General features: G+C 45.0%; 1 protein-coding gene across 7 annotated transcripts in view; it reads left to right on the top strand.

Moving 5' to 3' along the window:
* The first annotated feature begins 594 nt into the window (after positions 1–594).
* The window catches only part of RAD52 (RAD52 homolog, DNA repair protein), a 48,852-nt gene continuing 33,817 nt past the window's right edge, over positions 595–15,629 (top strand). For 2 of the 7 annotated variants that reach the window (XM_074403324.1, XM_003934477.4), the window contains exon 1: positions 598–765. The gene's annotated coding sequence lies outside the window, so the exon portion shown is untranslated. The other 5 variants (XM_074403326.1, XM_074403325.1, XM_010345055.3 and 2 more) reach the window with 5 other exon arrangements.

The following is a 15,629-nucleotide window of genomic DNA, read 5'->3' as shown; positions in this document are numbered from 1 at the left end:
TTTCACCATATTGGCCAGGATGGTCTCGATCTGTTGACCTCGTGATCCGCCCGCCTCGGCCTCCCAAAGTGCTGGGATTACAGGCTTGAGCCACCGCGCCCGGCCCCAGGGGACAATCTAGAGAGGATCTCGTGTCCCAGCACTTCATTTCCCTGCAGTCGTCGCTAACCTAAGGCGCCATCCGGTGACGACTGGATGTGCGCGGCGGTGCTGAGGGGCCTGGAGAACCACCACGTCCACGCTGCCTCGGCCCGGGCGGAACCTGGGAAGGGCTCTGACAACCATTCTTCCTGAGATTTTTCCAACTGTGCGTGGGTGGGCCCCGCATCCTAATGGGCACGGGGCTCGTGAAGTGTGCAACACGCGAGCCGAACGAGCCTCTGAAGCCGCCGCGCCCACCAGGGGGCAGCAGAGATTCGGCCCCCGCAGACCGAGGGACGCTGGAGGGAAGTGGGAGGCTTAGGGTGCGCAGGGAAGGGGCGGGGCGAGCGGCTCAGCGCGGAGTCGCCAGCACCGCGACTCCAGCTTACTTTACGGCTGCTGCAGGCAGCTTTGCGGCTCGTGTCCCCTCGGACTTGATTTACGTTTCCTTTTCCGTTCTCTTTTATCTTCCCCTCCGGCACTGGGCTTGGGTTCGGACCTTCTTCCCAGGGATCCTCGCACGCCCTTCCCATTCTCCTCCGCGTGGCCTCCACTTAAGTTCTCTTCCTATTGTCCATAGCCTATATCGAGCTCCCTGCGTGCACCGCGCGCTGCCCGAGGCGCGTAAGTGGGGAGGAGAGCGACTTCCCCCCGGGTGGTTCGGCTGTGGGTGTGGAGCGTGGGACGACTTGTCTTCCTAGTCGAGCACCTGGGCCTGCGGTGGAGCTGATCCCTGAGGTCTCAGCGTAGAGATGCTGAGTCCAGAGGCCTGTTCTAGTGCAGTGTGGGACTCCGTATCGGGGCTTCCCGAGAGATGGGTAGGAAGGCGGGGTACAGGAAACTTGAACCAACGTGCCGGGACCCTACGGCGGTGCGGACACGGCTGTCGGTCGTGGCGCCTCCCTGGAGATGCTGCTTGTAGACAGGCGTGGGGAGTCTGCAGTTTGTGGTAAAAGCTAAGCGGAGCTGAGTTCCAGGGAGCGGGGAACACTGGGAATAAATGATCTAAAAGGAATTACAGGCTGGGCGCGGTGGCTCACAACTGTAATCCTAGTGAGAGGCCGAGGCGGGAGGATAGCTTGCAACCAGGAGTTCTAGGTCAGCTTGGCCAACATAGGGAAACCCAGTCTCCCTTAAAAATCCAGAAGTTAGGCAGACGTGGTGGTGAGCACCTGTGATCCCCGCTACTGGGGAGGCAGAGGCAAGAGAATCGCCTGAACCCCGGAGTCGGGTTACAGTGAGCCGAGATCGTGCCACTGCACTCCAGCCTGGGCGACAGAGCGAGACTCCATCTCAAAAAAAAAAAAAAAAAAAAAAAAAAAAAAAAAAAAAAAAAAAAAAAATTGAGATACAATTCACGTAAAATTAAACTCCCTCCACCCGCCCCCTTTTTTTTTTTTTTTTTTTTTTTTTTTTTTTAAATGGAAGCAGAGTCTCCTTCTGTTGCCCAGGCTGACATATAGTGGCGCCATCTCGGCCTACTGCAACCTTCGGCTCCCGGGTTCAAGCGATTCTTTTGCTTCAGCCTCCCAAGTAGCGGGGATTACAGGCCCGCGCCACCACGCCCAGCTGTCTTTTGTATTTTACACCATGTTGGCTAGGCTGGTCCCACTTGTGTCCTTCGGCCTCGCCCTTCCAAAGTGCTGAGTTTACACGTGTCAGCTACCACGCCCAGTCTAAACTCATCCTTTTAAAGTGTGCAGTTCAGTGGTTTTTTTAGTATATTCACAAGGTTGTGCAACCACCACCATTTACCTAATTCCAGAACATTTTTATCCCCAAAAGAAACCCATCAGCAGACGCCCATTATTTCCTCCTACTACCAGCAGCATTAATATACGAGTAGGAATTTGCCCATTCTCGATACTGTATCATAACATTTGTTCTTTTGTATTTAGTTTATTTCACTTAATATTTCTTTCTTTCTTTTTTTTTAAAGGCGGGATTTCACCATGTTGGTCAGGTTGGTCTTGAACTCCCGACCTCAGGTAATCCACCCGCCTTGGCCTCCAAAGTGCTTGGATTACAGGAATGAGCCACCACGCCCGGCCTATTTTGCTTAATATTTCAAAGCTCATGTGTGTTGTATGTAGCATGTATCAACTTCATTTTTTTAACAACTGAATTATTTATTGTGTGGATATACTGCATTTTGTTTCTCCATTACTTGATGGCTATTTATGGCTTTCTAGGCTTTTTAGATCTATTTCTCCACAGAACTCTCAGTCTGAGGCAGACATTTAAAACTTAAGGTTTTGAAAACTAGCATTTAACTCGGGTTGGATCAGGTAATTCAGTGGCCTCAGGTCTTGTATCCTATAGGGGAGGGTTTTTTTTTTTTTTTTTTTTGATAAGGAGTTTCACTCTTGTTACCCAGGCTGGAGTGCAATGGCATGATCTTGTCTCACTGTAATCTCTGCCTCTCAGGTTCAAGTGATTCTCCTATCTCAGCTTCCTGAGTAGCTGGGATTATAGGTGCCTACCAGTATGCCCGGCTAATTTTTTGTATTTATAGTAGAGACGGGGTTTCACCGTGTTGGCCAGTCTGGTCTTGGAACTCCTGACCTCAGGTGATGAGCCCACCTTGGCCTCCCAAAGTGCTGGGAATACAGGTGTGAGCCACTGCCCCTAGGCTGGAGTTTGTTTTTTACAGTCTTCTATTCTCAGTTCAACACTTACCAGACCATTAATTATACTGGTAACAAGCAGAGCCGTGTTTGTGTGCAGGTCTCAGGGAGGCAGAAATCATCAGAGGTTGCTGTTGTGTAATGTATACCAAAACATGTTATCTTGTAATATAAACTGGGTGTAGTTGGAGATGAGTGTATGAAAAATTTAACTGAGTTAGCTGTGGGAGATACTAGTTGTGATAAATTTTGAGTTGCCCACTGTGCTTTCCCAGTTGCAGTCAAATAAGGTGACACTCTGGCTGGGTGCAGTGGCTCATGCCTGTAATCCCAGCACTTTGGGAGGTCAAGGCGGGTGGATCATGAGGTCAGGAGTTCAAGACCAGCCTGGATAATATGGTGAAACCCTGTCTCTACTAAAAATACAAAAATAGCCAGGCATGCTGGTGGGCTCCTATAGTTCCAGCTACTTGGGAGGTTGAGGCAGGAGAATTGCTTGAACCCAGGGGGCAGAGGTTGCAGTGAGCCGAGATTGTGCCACTGCACTCCAGTCTCAGTTACGGAGCAAGACTCTGTCTCAAAAAAAAAAAAAAAAAAAAGGTGATACTCTGCCTTCCTGTTTCAGCTCTAAAACTGTTCATAAGTGTCCTTTTGGCTGTATATGTAGTGCCATTTCTTTTTTTTTTTTTTCTTTTGGCATTTTTGTGCTTTTGGTGATTTTGCTGTTTAAAATGGCCTCCAAGGGTAGAAGTGCTGTCTAGCATTCGCAAGTTGAAGGCTGTGATGTATCTTATAGAGAAAAGATAAGCTTTTAGATAAGCTTTGTTCAGGCATCGCTTTTGTTGTTGGCTTGAGTTCAGTGTTAATGCATCAGCAATATGTATTAAATAAAATATCTTTAAACAGAAGCACATATAAAACAAGGTTGTGTATTGACCTGTTGAGTATCCCTGTATTTCCCCTAGGAGCAGTGGTTCAGTATTTGCTAGTTCAGTGTTCATGGTGGCTTTACTAGGACATAACTACCTTGAATAATGTGAATTGACTGTCTCAGCAATGGTTAAGGGTCAGAAAGCATAGTGGATATTTTTCCATCTCTTCAGCTTTTAACATTTCTTCACCCAAGGCACTCGTTTCTAATACTAAACTGGCAGTTGTGATGTGGAGAAAAACTAAAATAAGGCTAAAATGCTCTTCAAACTATGTGCTGGGTGGAGACCGTGCTGAGTGTTGGGGATGCAGTGGTTAGTGCACAGCCCCGCTGTTCTCTAATGGCTGTGTGGGAATGGGGAGAAATGATCATATTGTGATAGACTTAATCCTATGTTCCCACAGATTTTAAGACATACTTCATGCTGGGCGTGGTGGCTCATGCATGTAATCCCAGCACTTTGGGAGGCTGAGGTGAGCAGAACACCTGTGGTCAGGAGTTCGAGACCAGCCTGGCCAATATGGCAAAACCCGGTCTCTTCTAAAAATACAAAAAAATTAGCTTGGTGTGGTCATGCACTCCTGTAGTTCCAGCTACTCGGGAGGCTGAGGCACTAGAATCACTTGAACCTGGGAGGCAGAGGTTGCAGTGAGCTGAGACTGTACCACTGCACTCCAGCCTGGGCAACAGAGCAAGCCTCTGTCTGCAAAAAGGAAAAAGAATGTACTTCAGACTGTGGTGAGCTGGATAAGGCTTTAGAGGTAAGAACCTTTTGAGATTTCTTTCTTTTCAATTAACAAATTTTTTCTACTTTTTTTTTTTTTTTTTTTTTTTAGTGAGACGGAGTCTCTCTGGTTCAGGCTGGAGTGCAGTGGTGCGATCTCGTCTCACTGCAATGTTCGCCTCCCTCAGTCTCCTGAGTAGCTGGGATTATAGGCACCCATCAGCATGCCCAGCTAATTTTTGTATCTTTAGTAGAGATGAGGTTTCACCATGTTAGCCAGGTTGGTCTTGAAATCCTGACCTCAGGTGATCTGCCTGCCTCAGCCTCCCAGAGTGCTGAGATTACAGGCGTAAGCCACTGTGCCCTAACCATTTTTTTCTACTTTTGCTAATTCTTTTTAAAGTATCATGAACATTATAGCACTGTGTACACTGTGTACATAAATGAAAATAAACGAGGCTGAGCTCCATGGCTCACGCCTGTAATCCCAAGCGCTTTTGGGAGGCCAAGGTGGGCGGATCGTGAGTTCAGAAGATGGAGACCTTCCTGGCTAACATGACGAAACTCCGTCTCTACTAAAAATACAAAAAAAAAAAAAAAAAAAAAAAAATTAGCTGAGCATAGTGGTGGGTGCCTGTAGTCTCAGCCACTCGGGAGGCTGAGGCAGGAGAATCTCTTGAACCCGGGAGGCGGAGGTTGCAGTGAGCCGAGATTGCGCCACTGCACTCCAGCCTGGGTATTGGAGTGAGACTTTGTCTCAAAAAAGAAAAGAAACTTGTTCCAGTCTTGTTCATCAAGCCATTCTTGACCTTCACAGACAGAATCTCACCCATCACTGAATCCTGTCAAGTCTCCCTCTTGTACTGTATATCCAGAGTCCACCTGACCCATTCTTCAGCCCTCCACGTATAGTAGGAGATGCTTTTGTGAGCCAAGATTGTGCCGTTACACTTCAGCTTGGGCAACAGCGTAAGGCTCTGTCTCAAAAAAAAAAAAAAAAAAAGAAAGAAAGAAATGTTTTTAGGTGACAAGGAAATGGAGAAGAATAAAACATCTTTGCCAGTCTTTACCTTTTTAATACCTGGATTTCAGGATTTTTTGCCATAGTCACTATTCTAGTCCAGGCTCTTTTCCTCCTGCCCTCTGAGGTTTTCTTTAATCATGTTTTTATTTCTTCTGGGAAAACACCTATCAGAATTTTGGGATCCTATGACAGATATATATTTAATTTCTTTCTTTCTTTTTTGAGGCAGGGTCTTGCTCTGTTGCCCAGGCTGGAGTGCAGTGGGGTGATCATGGCTCGCTGCAGCCTTGGCCTCCTCCTCACCTCTGCTCAAGTGATCCTCCCACCTCAGCTTCCTGAGTAGCTGGGACTACAGGCATGCTGCACCATGCTCGACTAATGTTTTATTTTTTGTAGAGATGAGGCTTGTAAATACAGCCATGTTCCCTAGGCTTGTCTTGAACTCCTGAGCCTCAAGCGATCCTTTCACTCCAGCCTCCTTAAGTGTTGGGATTACAGGTGTGAGCCACTGCTCCTGGCTTTTCCTGTCCCGTCCCGTCCTGTCCTGTCCTGTCCTTTTCTTTTTGTTTTTTGAGACGGAGTTTTGCTCTTGTTGCCGAGACTAGAGTGCAATGGCGTGATCTTGGCTCACCACAACCTCTGCCTCCTGGGTTTGAGCGATTCTCCCCCCTCAGCCTCCCAAGTAGCTGGGATTATAGGGATGTACCACCACGCCCAGCTAATTTTGTATTTTTGGTAGAGATGGGGTTTTACCATGTTGGTCAGGCTGGTCTCTTAACTCCCAGCCTCAGGTGATCTGCCCATTTCGGCCTCCCAAAGTGCTGGGATTATAGGCGTGAGCCACCACGTCTGGCATAATTTCTTTTTTTGAGACAGAGTATCATTCTGCCACTCAGGCTGGAGTACAGTGGCATGATCTTGGCTCACTGCAGCCTCCACCTCCCGGGCTGAAGCAGGCCCTCCACCTCAGACCCCTGAGTAGCTAGGACTACAGGAACATGCCACCAGGCGCAGCTAATTTTTGTGTTTTTTGTAGAGATGGGGTTTCACCTTGTTGGCCAGGGTGGTCTTAAATTCCTCACCTCATGCAGTCTGCCCACCTCAGCCTCCCAAAGTGCTGGGATTACAGGTGTGGGCAACTGCACCCGGCCTACCCAGCCCAGACCTATTTCCAAAATTAGAAAACTATAAGCCTTCTAGAAGAAAATGAGAAGAATATCTTTATGACCTGAGTGTGCACAAAGGTTTCTTAGGGCTCAGGAAGCCATGGAGTCACTTAAAAAAGCAAAAACAAAACAAAAAACAAAGATAAATATTATTACATCAAAATGTAATCACAACCTACTCTGAGAAAATGACAGTGGAAGCACAGGGACCTATTTGACAGAAGACTGATATTCCAGACATATAAAGAACTAATAGGCTGGGCACAGTGGCTCATGCCTGTAATGCCAGCACTTTGGGAGAGCTGAAGTGGCCAGATCACTTGAGCATAGTAGTTCAAGACCAGCCTGAGCAACATGGTAGAACCCTGTCTCCATTAAAAATACAAAAATTACCTGGGCGTGATGGCACCTGCCTGTAGTCCCAGTTGCTTGGGAGGCTGAGGCTGGAGAATTGCTTTAACTTGGGAAGCAGAAGTTGCAGTGAGCTGAGATCATCAAAAAACCAATAGGGTTCAAGGCCTGGAATTGGGCCTCTGCTGCTCTACTCCTTGGGCCTGTGGCTCAGTCCTTGGAGTCTGCTTTCCTTTTTCATGAAGAATAGCGTGTGTTAACAGCTGAGTGGTTTTATTAGCCTGTTTCCTGCCAACACTGTATGAGAGTTCCTGTTGCTTGAAATCCTTGCCAGTGTTTGGTGTTATCAGTCTTTTTAGTTACTCTGATGGATGTGGTGTATCATTATGGTCTTAATTTTAGTCCTCAGTCACTAATGGTTTTGAGCACTTTTTCCTTTGCTTATGACAATGTATGTCTTCCTCTGTGAATTGCCTGCTCAAATCTTTTGCCCATTTTAAATTGGATTGTGTTGGATATAAAGCTTGGATTTGCAAAGAAAATAAACACTCAAAACAAATTATTTCTCAGCAAGGCAGGTTTACTTCTACAGAAGGGTGCTTCTCACAGGTCAGATCACCATGAGAGCACACTGAACAAAGGAAAGCAGAGACTTTTATTCCTAATGCAAAGGGGTTTCTACTACTGTGTCCTATCTCCATTGTCTGGAATTGGACTGCACAATCTAAACTGGTCCCGGTTGCCTACTTTGAAGGAAGCAGGGAGGGGAAGGGTGCAGGCACTGGCAGGAAGGACAGTTTTGGCGGGAGGAACTCTTGTGGCAGGAGGGGTAATTTGCAGGCAGGAGTAGAATATGGGCACTATAGATAAGGACTGGCAGAGAAGTTGTTTACTGAGACCAGAGCAGGAAGACACAGAGTAAGGAAGTCTGGCCTTGAAAGAAGGGAACAAAGAACAAGGAAGCTTAAACAAGCTAAACTTTTGAAGAAGAGCTTCTCACTGTATTTAACAGGTTGTGTGTCTTTTTATTATTGAGTTATTTATATAATCTTTATATCCTGGTCACCTGTCCTCTTGTCCTCTGTCTGTGGTTGCCTATTCATTTTCTTAGAGTTGATAAACAGAAGTTTTACATTTTGATGTAGTCAGTTTTCTCTTATATTTTCTTTTATAATTATTGCTTTCTGAGTTCTATCTAAGAAATCTTGGCTACCTTCAGGCTGTGAAGATAATCTTTCATGTTTTCTTCTATAAGGTTTTGTTTTTTTTGTTTTTTTTTTTTGTTTTTTTGAGATAGAGTCTCGCTCTGTTACCCAGGCTGGAGTGTAGTGGTGCAATCTAGGCTCACTGCAAACTCTGCCTCCTGGGTTCAAGTGATTTTCCTGCCTCAGCCTCCTAAGTAGCTGGGATTACAGGCGTGTGCCACCATGCTCAGCTACTTTTTGTATTTTTAGTAGAAACAGGGTTTCACTATGTTGACCAGGCTGGTCTTGAACTCCTGTTATGATCCACTCACCTTGGCCTCCCAAAGTGCTGGGATTACATGAGTGAGCCAGTTGCGCCCAGCCTGTAAGTTTTATAGTTCAAGTTTTATGTTTAGACCTATCATCTATCTCTAGTTTATGTGAATGGTGTGAGATATAATTAAATATTATTTTTTTCATATAGATATTCAGTCATTCCAGCACCATTTGTTGAAAATGCTATCGTATTGCATTTTCAAAATTAAGATGACTGTACAAATGGTGATTGATTTCTGTGCTCCCTTTTCTGTTCCATTGTTCAATCTTTATGTTAGTACCATGCTTTTAATTACTGTAGCTTTTTAGTAAGTCTTGAAGTCATGTAGTTGTAGGTCTTCTGATTTGGTGGTGGTTTTTCAAGATCGATGTGAATATTCTAGATCCTCTGCCTTTCCATATAAATATTAGAATTATCAGAATGATCTTACCAGTTTCCCCAGAAAAGTCTGGTAAAACTGTGATTGGGATTGCATTGAATCTGTGGATCAATTTGGAAAGAAATGACACCTAAACTGTATTGAGTCTTCAAATATATGAACTTGGTGCACCTTCCTTCTTATTTTAGGCCTTTAAAAATATCTTTTTAGGCCAGGTGTGGTGGCTTAAGCCTGTAATTCCAGCACTTTGGGAGGCCAAGGTGGGCAGATCACCTGAGGTCAGGAGTTTGAGAGTAGCCTAGCCAACATGGTAAAATCCTGTCTCTGCTAAAAAATACAAAAATTAGCCAGATTTTCTCGTTTTTTAGCAGTTTGCCTGTGGTGTTTCTAGGTGTACGTCCTTTTATTTGTATTTATTTTGCTTGAGATTTGCAGAGCTTCTTAAATCTGCAAATTTATGTCTATCAGCCAATTTCGGAAATTTGGAGCTATTGTTATTATTTTTGTAGGTCAAGCTGGTCTCCGAACTCCCGACCAGGTGATGCGCCTGCCTCAGCCTCCCAAAGTGCTGGGTTTACAAATGTGAGCCACTGTGCCCAGGGCTGAAGCTATTATATTTAAAAATGTTTCTTCTGTTCAATTCTCTTTCACTTCTTCTGGGACTTCAATTATATGTTTGTTAGACATTTCGATATTAGCCCACAGGATCCTGAGGTTCATTGATTCTTTTCAACCTTTTTCTAAGTTTGCATTTGTGAGCAGGAGTGATAAATCATTCAGGGTAATTTTTGAGATTCCTAGTTCAAGAGTAGTTCCTATTCTTTTGTAGGTGTAGTAAAGTATGGTTTCTAATTCTACTAGAAGGCTTTTTTGGGGCGGTAGGGGAGATAGTTATAAGTTCTTTGGCTTTTACATTTTCTTTTGTCTTTCACAGCACAGTTTTCAGAGGGTACCCTTTTTTTTTCTTTTCTTTTTTTTTTTTGAGATGGAATCTCGCTCTGTCACCATGCTAGAGTGATCTCAGGTTACTGCAACCTCCGCCTCCCTGGTTCAAGTGATTCTCTTGCCTTAGCCTCCCGAGTAGCTGGGACTACAGGCGCATACCACCATGCCCAGCTAATTTTTGTATTTTTGGTAGAGACAGGGTATTACCATGTTGGCCAGCATGGTCTTGATTTCTTGACCTTGTGATCTGCTTGCTTCAGGCTCCCAAAGTGCTGGGATTGCAGGTGTGAGCCACCATGCCCGGCCAACAGAGGGTACCCTTTCATTTCTTTTCTCCTTCTCCCCAGAAAGCTTGCCTTCTTAAGACTGCCTCATCAAGTTCTACTTGTGTGTAAATGTGTCTCTCCCCAGCCCTTTCTTCCTCTCCCGATTTAACAGAATTATTTGTCACATTTGCATACTGTGAGTTTTCTTTTTCAGGGAGATATTTTAGTTCTGTCTCAGGCTCTCCATTCTTCTCTTCTGTCTTCTTTGCATCTCTCTTCCTGTCTGGATCCCTCTTTGCTGTTCTTAAAGAGCTGGACGAGAGGTTGAGAAACATCTCTACCAGAAATTGATGTTTTTCTACTTCCAGGTAATTCGAAGCTTGTAGTATTTTCAGTCTTCTAAGTATGTTGAAGATAGGAGATGTTGGTGATTTTCTTTATTCCACCTGTTGGTTGGTCTGTATCGTTTTTGGAGGATATGTTGGGATATTTGGATTTATGTAGCGCCATAACCTTGGCTATGCAGATAGTCTTTCTTAACACATTATTCTGAAAGATATGAAGCCTTTGGACAAATTTTACAATGGGCTGGGTGCAGTGGCTCACATCTGTAATCCCAGTGCTTTGGGAGGCTGGGGCAGGAAGATTGCTTGAGCCCAGAAGCTCGAGACCAACCTGGGCAACATAATGAGACCCCTGTTCCTACAAAAGAAAATGAGCCGTGTATGGTGGTATACAATTATAGTCCTAGCTACTCAGGAGGCTGAGGTGGGAAGATCACTTGAGCCAAGGAGTTTGAGATTACAGTGAGTCATGATTGTCTCACTGCACTCCAGCCTGGGCAGCACAGCGAGACTGTCTCAAAAAAGAAAAGAAAAGAAAATTTACTATCAAAGTCTGCATATCCTTCACCTAGGTTCATAAATTTGTTACTTTTGCTTTATCTCCTTGCCTTTTTCTTACTCCCTCTATACCCACACAACACACAAAAACACACTATTAGTTGAATGAATTGAGAGTAAGTTGCAGAAAACATGACACTTTACTGCAGTACTGCATCATACACTGTCCTACATAACCATGATGTAATTATCACACTAACCAGCTGTGGTGGTGTGTGCCTATAGTCCAAGCTACTCAGGATGCTGAGGCAGGAGGATCACTTGAGGCCAGGAGGTTGCAGCTGCAGTCTCATATTTATTCCATCATCAGATTTCTCCCATTGTCCTAATAATAATATTTATAGCTTTTCTTTATCCCTGATCCAAAATGTCATTGAAGATCATGCAGTGCATTTAATTGTCATGTCTCTTAAGTCTCTTTTTATTGATTGATTCATTGATTGATTGAGATGGAGTCTTGCCCTGTTACCCAGACTGGAGTGTAATGGCACGATCTTGGCTCACTGCAACCTCTGACTACTGGTTCAAGTGATTCTCCTGTCTCAGCCTCCTGAATCACTGGGAATACAGGTGTGTGCCACCATGCCTGGCTAATTTTTATGTTTTTACTAGAGGCAGGATTTTACCGTGTTGGCTAGGCTGGTCTTGAACTCCTGAGCTCAGATGATCCACCTGCCTTGGCATCCCAAAGTGCTGGGATTACAGGCATTGTCATCCTAGCCTTAAGCCTCTTTTAATATAGAAAAGTTCACCAGCCCTTCTGTTTTGTTTTGTTTTTTTGAGAGACTGATGCTTTTGATGAGTCTAGGCCAATTGCCTTGTAGATTTCAACTTGTTTGATTATCCTCATGATTAGATTGGCAGAAATACTACCTAAGTGATGTGACCTTCTTAGCCCATCCATCAGGAAGCACATGATATGACTACAATTGGTGACATTAAGTTTATTATTTAATGATTAAGGTGGTAGCTCCCAGGTTTCTACATCTTAAAGGTGTCTTTTGCCGCCCTCCTTTTTATTCTCAAGTAGTTTATTTGGAGATTATTCCTTTACACAGTGGTAGAGGAGAGGGGAAAAGAGACAGGAGAAGGGAAGAAAGACGGGAAAGGAAAACTCGACAACAAAGGGCGAATTATCAAGCCTGCTGCCACTGGTAGCAACCCAACTTAATTCCACTGGGGAAGCTCATGGCTTGGTGGTATCCCACAGAGGGCTAAGAAATCTAGGGTGTTTGAACACCAGCTCCTGTCAGGTACCATTTGAGGGCTGCTGCCAGGGTGGTTCAATTCTCTGGTGCTTACAGCTTGCCATAAACAGGTGCAAAGTAGTCTGGATACCAAAGAAAGCTCTTAGGTGATAAAATACATATATTGGCATTTGGAAGTCAGACCAGGGTGCACTATTGTGGTGAGAGCTGAAGGGATGATTAGTAGAGCATTTGTAGTGTCTGCTATATCTCAGTACTCTGGAACCTAGAGAACCTAGAGCTTGAGGCAAGAACTTATGTGCTTTATTTTTTCAAGAAGGGCACTTTCAAGCAGAGGTAGGGGAAAGGTGAGTGAGGGGAGAAGGACGATTAAGTCCATTCAAAGGTGCGTTTTGAAGTTGGCCCCCTTGGTGCGAGTACAGTTGGTTGCTGATTTCCTAAAGCTGTCTCTCAGGAGGATGTATAAATAACTGCATTCCAGGGCAGTCCATCTAAAAGAAGGAAGGACTGTCCCCTCAGCTTCTGTATCTCATTGGAAGAAGGTTTGCTTCACGGCACATTAATTCCCACAGACTTCTGGGTTATACACATGTGGGCACCAGGTGGGTCCCACAGGCCCTTACACCTCAAAGGCAAGCGGCAAGCCAAGGGTGGGAAGCAGTAGGCATCCAGTATGAGCAGGAGGTAAGGGACCATGGGGTTCTGCCTGGGGCAGTTGGTTATAACCTAGATGTATTTGATCAGCCCAGTGACAGCTGGGCTGGAAAAAGTGCCCAAGGGCCTCAAGGTCATAGAAGGCCAAGAAAATTTCAGGTGCTTCGTAAGATATGCCTAATGCATTTGAATTCTACCTTTGTTTAACAAATATGTAGACATATAAAACACATAGACAAACACAGTCACATAGACAGAAAGACAACAGCTATCTCTTGGTGAGATCCAGCTGAATTTTACTTCCATATTCTCTGATGTGTGTTTTAAGCTTTCTACAATAAAGATATTTTAATTTTATAATGGAGGCTGGGCATAGTGGCTCATAAGCATTTGTTAGGCCAAGGCAGGAGGATTGCTTGAGCCTAGCAGCTCAAGACCAACCTGGGCAACATAGTGAGACACTCATCTCTAAAAAATTTTTTTGTTATTTAGGCAGGCATGATAGCACTCACCTGTAGTCCTGTACTCTCAGGAGACTGAAGTGGGAGGATCACCTGAGCCCTGGAGGTCAAAGTTACAGTGAGCTATGATCATACCACTGCATTCCAGCCTTTACAGAACAAGACCCTATTGCTTTGAAAAAAAACGGGTTTTTTTGAGACGGAGTCTTGCTCTGTCGCCAGACTGGAGTGCAGTGGCATGATCTCGGCTCACTGCAACTTCTGCCTCCTGGGTTCAAGTGATTGCCCTGCCTCAGCTTTTTGAGTAGCTGGGACTACAGGTGTGCGCCACCATGCCTGGCTAATTTTTTATGTTTTAATAGAGATGGGGTTTCACCATGTTGGCCGGGATGGTCTCATGACCTCTTGATCCGCCTGCCATGGCCTCCCAAAGTGCTGGGATTATAAGAGTGAGCCAGCCGTGCCCAGCCTTTTTGTGTGTGTGTGTGTGTGTGTGTGTGTGTGTGTGTGTGTGTGTGTAATTGGAAAACCATTGTAGACAGTGTTAGGAAGGAAGGCAGAACAGTAAGCATCTTTTTCAAAGTAAAAGAGCAAAAAAAGCAGAAAATATTTTCTGTTTACTTTATGGACAAAGATAAGATTGTCCTTCAATAAATGGCTGAATTTTTATTTTTTTATTTTTTTGAGAGGGACTCTCGCTCCATTGCCCAAGCTGAAATGCAGCGGTGTGATCTCAGGTCACTGCAACCTCTGCCTCCCAGGTTCAAGTGATTCTCTAGCCTCAGCCTCCCAAGTAGCTGGGACTACAGGCATGCACCACCGTGTCCAGCTAATTGTTGTATTTTTAGTAGAGATGGCGTTTCATCATGTTGGCCAGGCTGGTCTTGAACTCCTGACCTCAGGTGATCTGCCTGCCTCAGCCTCCCAAAATGCTGGAATTATAGGAGTCAGCCACTGTGCCTGACCTGGCTGTTTTAATTTATTTATAAAACTAGAATAAGTTACTCTTACATTTATTATATTATTATTATATTTGAGAAAGAGTCTCATTCTGTTGCCCAGGCTGGAGTGCAGTGGCATGATCTCGGCTTACTGTAACCTCTGCCTCCTGGGTTCAAGTGATTCTCCTGCCTCAGCCTCCCTAGTAGCTGGATTATAGGTGTGCATCACCACGCCTAGCTAATTTTTTTTTTTTGAGACGGAGTTTCGCTCTTGTTACCCAAGCTGGAGTGCAATGGTGCGATCTCGGCTCACCGCAACCTCCGTCTCCTGGGTTCAAGCAATTATCCTGCCTCAGCCCTCCCGAGTAGCTGGGACTATAGGCGTGCGCCACCATGCCCAGCTAATTTTTGTATTTTTAGTAGAGATGGGATTTCAGCATGTTGACCAGGATGGTCTCGATCTCTTGACCTCGTGATCCACCTGCCTCAGCCTCCCAAAGTGCTGGGATTATAGGTGTGAGCCACCGCGCCCAGCCAATTTTTGTATTTTTAGTAGATACAGGGTTTCACCATGTTGACCAGGCTGGTCTGGAACTCCTAACCTCAGGTGATCCATCTGCTTTGGCCTCCCAAAGTGCTAGGATTACAGGCGTAAGCCACCATGCCTTGCCACAAGTTGCTCTTTAAATGTAAGAAGTGTTTGGACATGGTGGCACATGCCTGTAATCCCAGCACTTTGAGAGGCTGAGGAGGGTGGATTACCTGAGGTCAGGAATTTGAGAGCACCTGGCCAACGTAGTGAAACTCCATTTCTACTAAAAATACAAAAATTAGCCGGGGATGGTGGTGGGCACCTGTAATCCCAGCTACTCTGGAGGCTGAGACAGGAGAATTGCTTGAACCTGGGAGGCGGAGGTTGCAGTGAGCTGAGATCATGCCATTGCACTCTAGCCTGGGCAACAAGAGTAAAACTCCATCTCAAAAAAAAAAAAAGAGTTTTATAACATACTTTGTATATGCTGCATTATGTATATCATTCACTTATTTATTTTTTCATGCCACTTATTCATTCATTTAATTAGTCAGGAACTGTTACTCAGCAAATACTTCCCAAGGCCCTATTTATGAGCCAGGGTCTATGCTAGTCACTGATGATGCCAGGAAGAATCAGAATCTCCCACCTTCTTGGGGCCCATATTGGAGTGGGGGGAATGGGTTTTGGTAGACAGTACTTAGCAAATATTCAGATGCCCCCTTTGCAGCTTTGGGGCTATGTACATGACACGTTTTCATCAGTGTGTTGTTATTAGAAGTGGTAGTGTTACATAGGGTGGAGGCAGCTATGAACTGGTGTGACTCCAGTTCTCTCTACCCCTGCAGTGTTGACC

This window comes from Saimiri boliviensis, chromosome 7 (genome assembly GCF_048565385.1).
Source record: "Saimiri boliviensis isolate mSaiBol1 chromosome 7, mSaiBol1.pri, whole genome shotgun sequence".
Taxonomy (NCBI): Eukaryota; Metazoa; Chordata; class Mammalia; order Primates; family Cebidae; genus Saimiri; species Saimiri boliviensis.
Note: the sequence above shows the minus strand (reverse complement) of the source record. Positions and strands in the feature narration are given on the sequence as shown.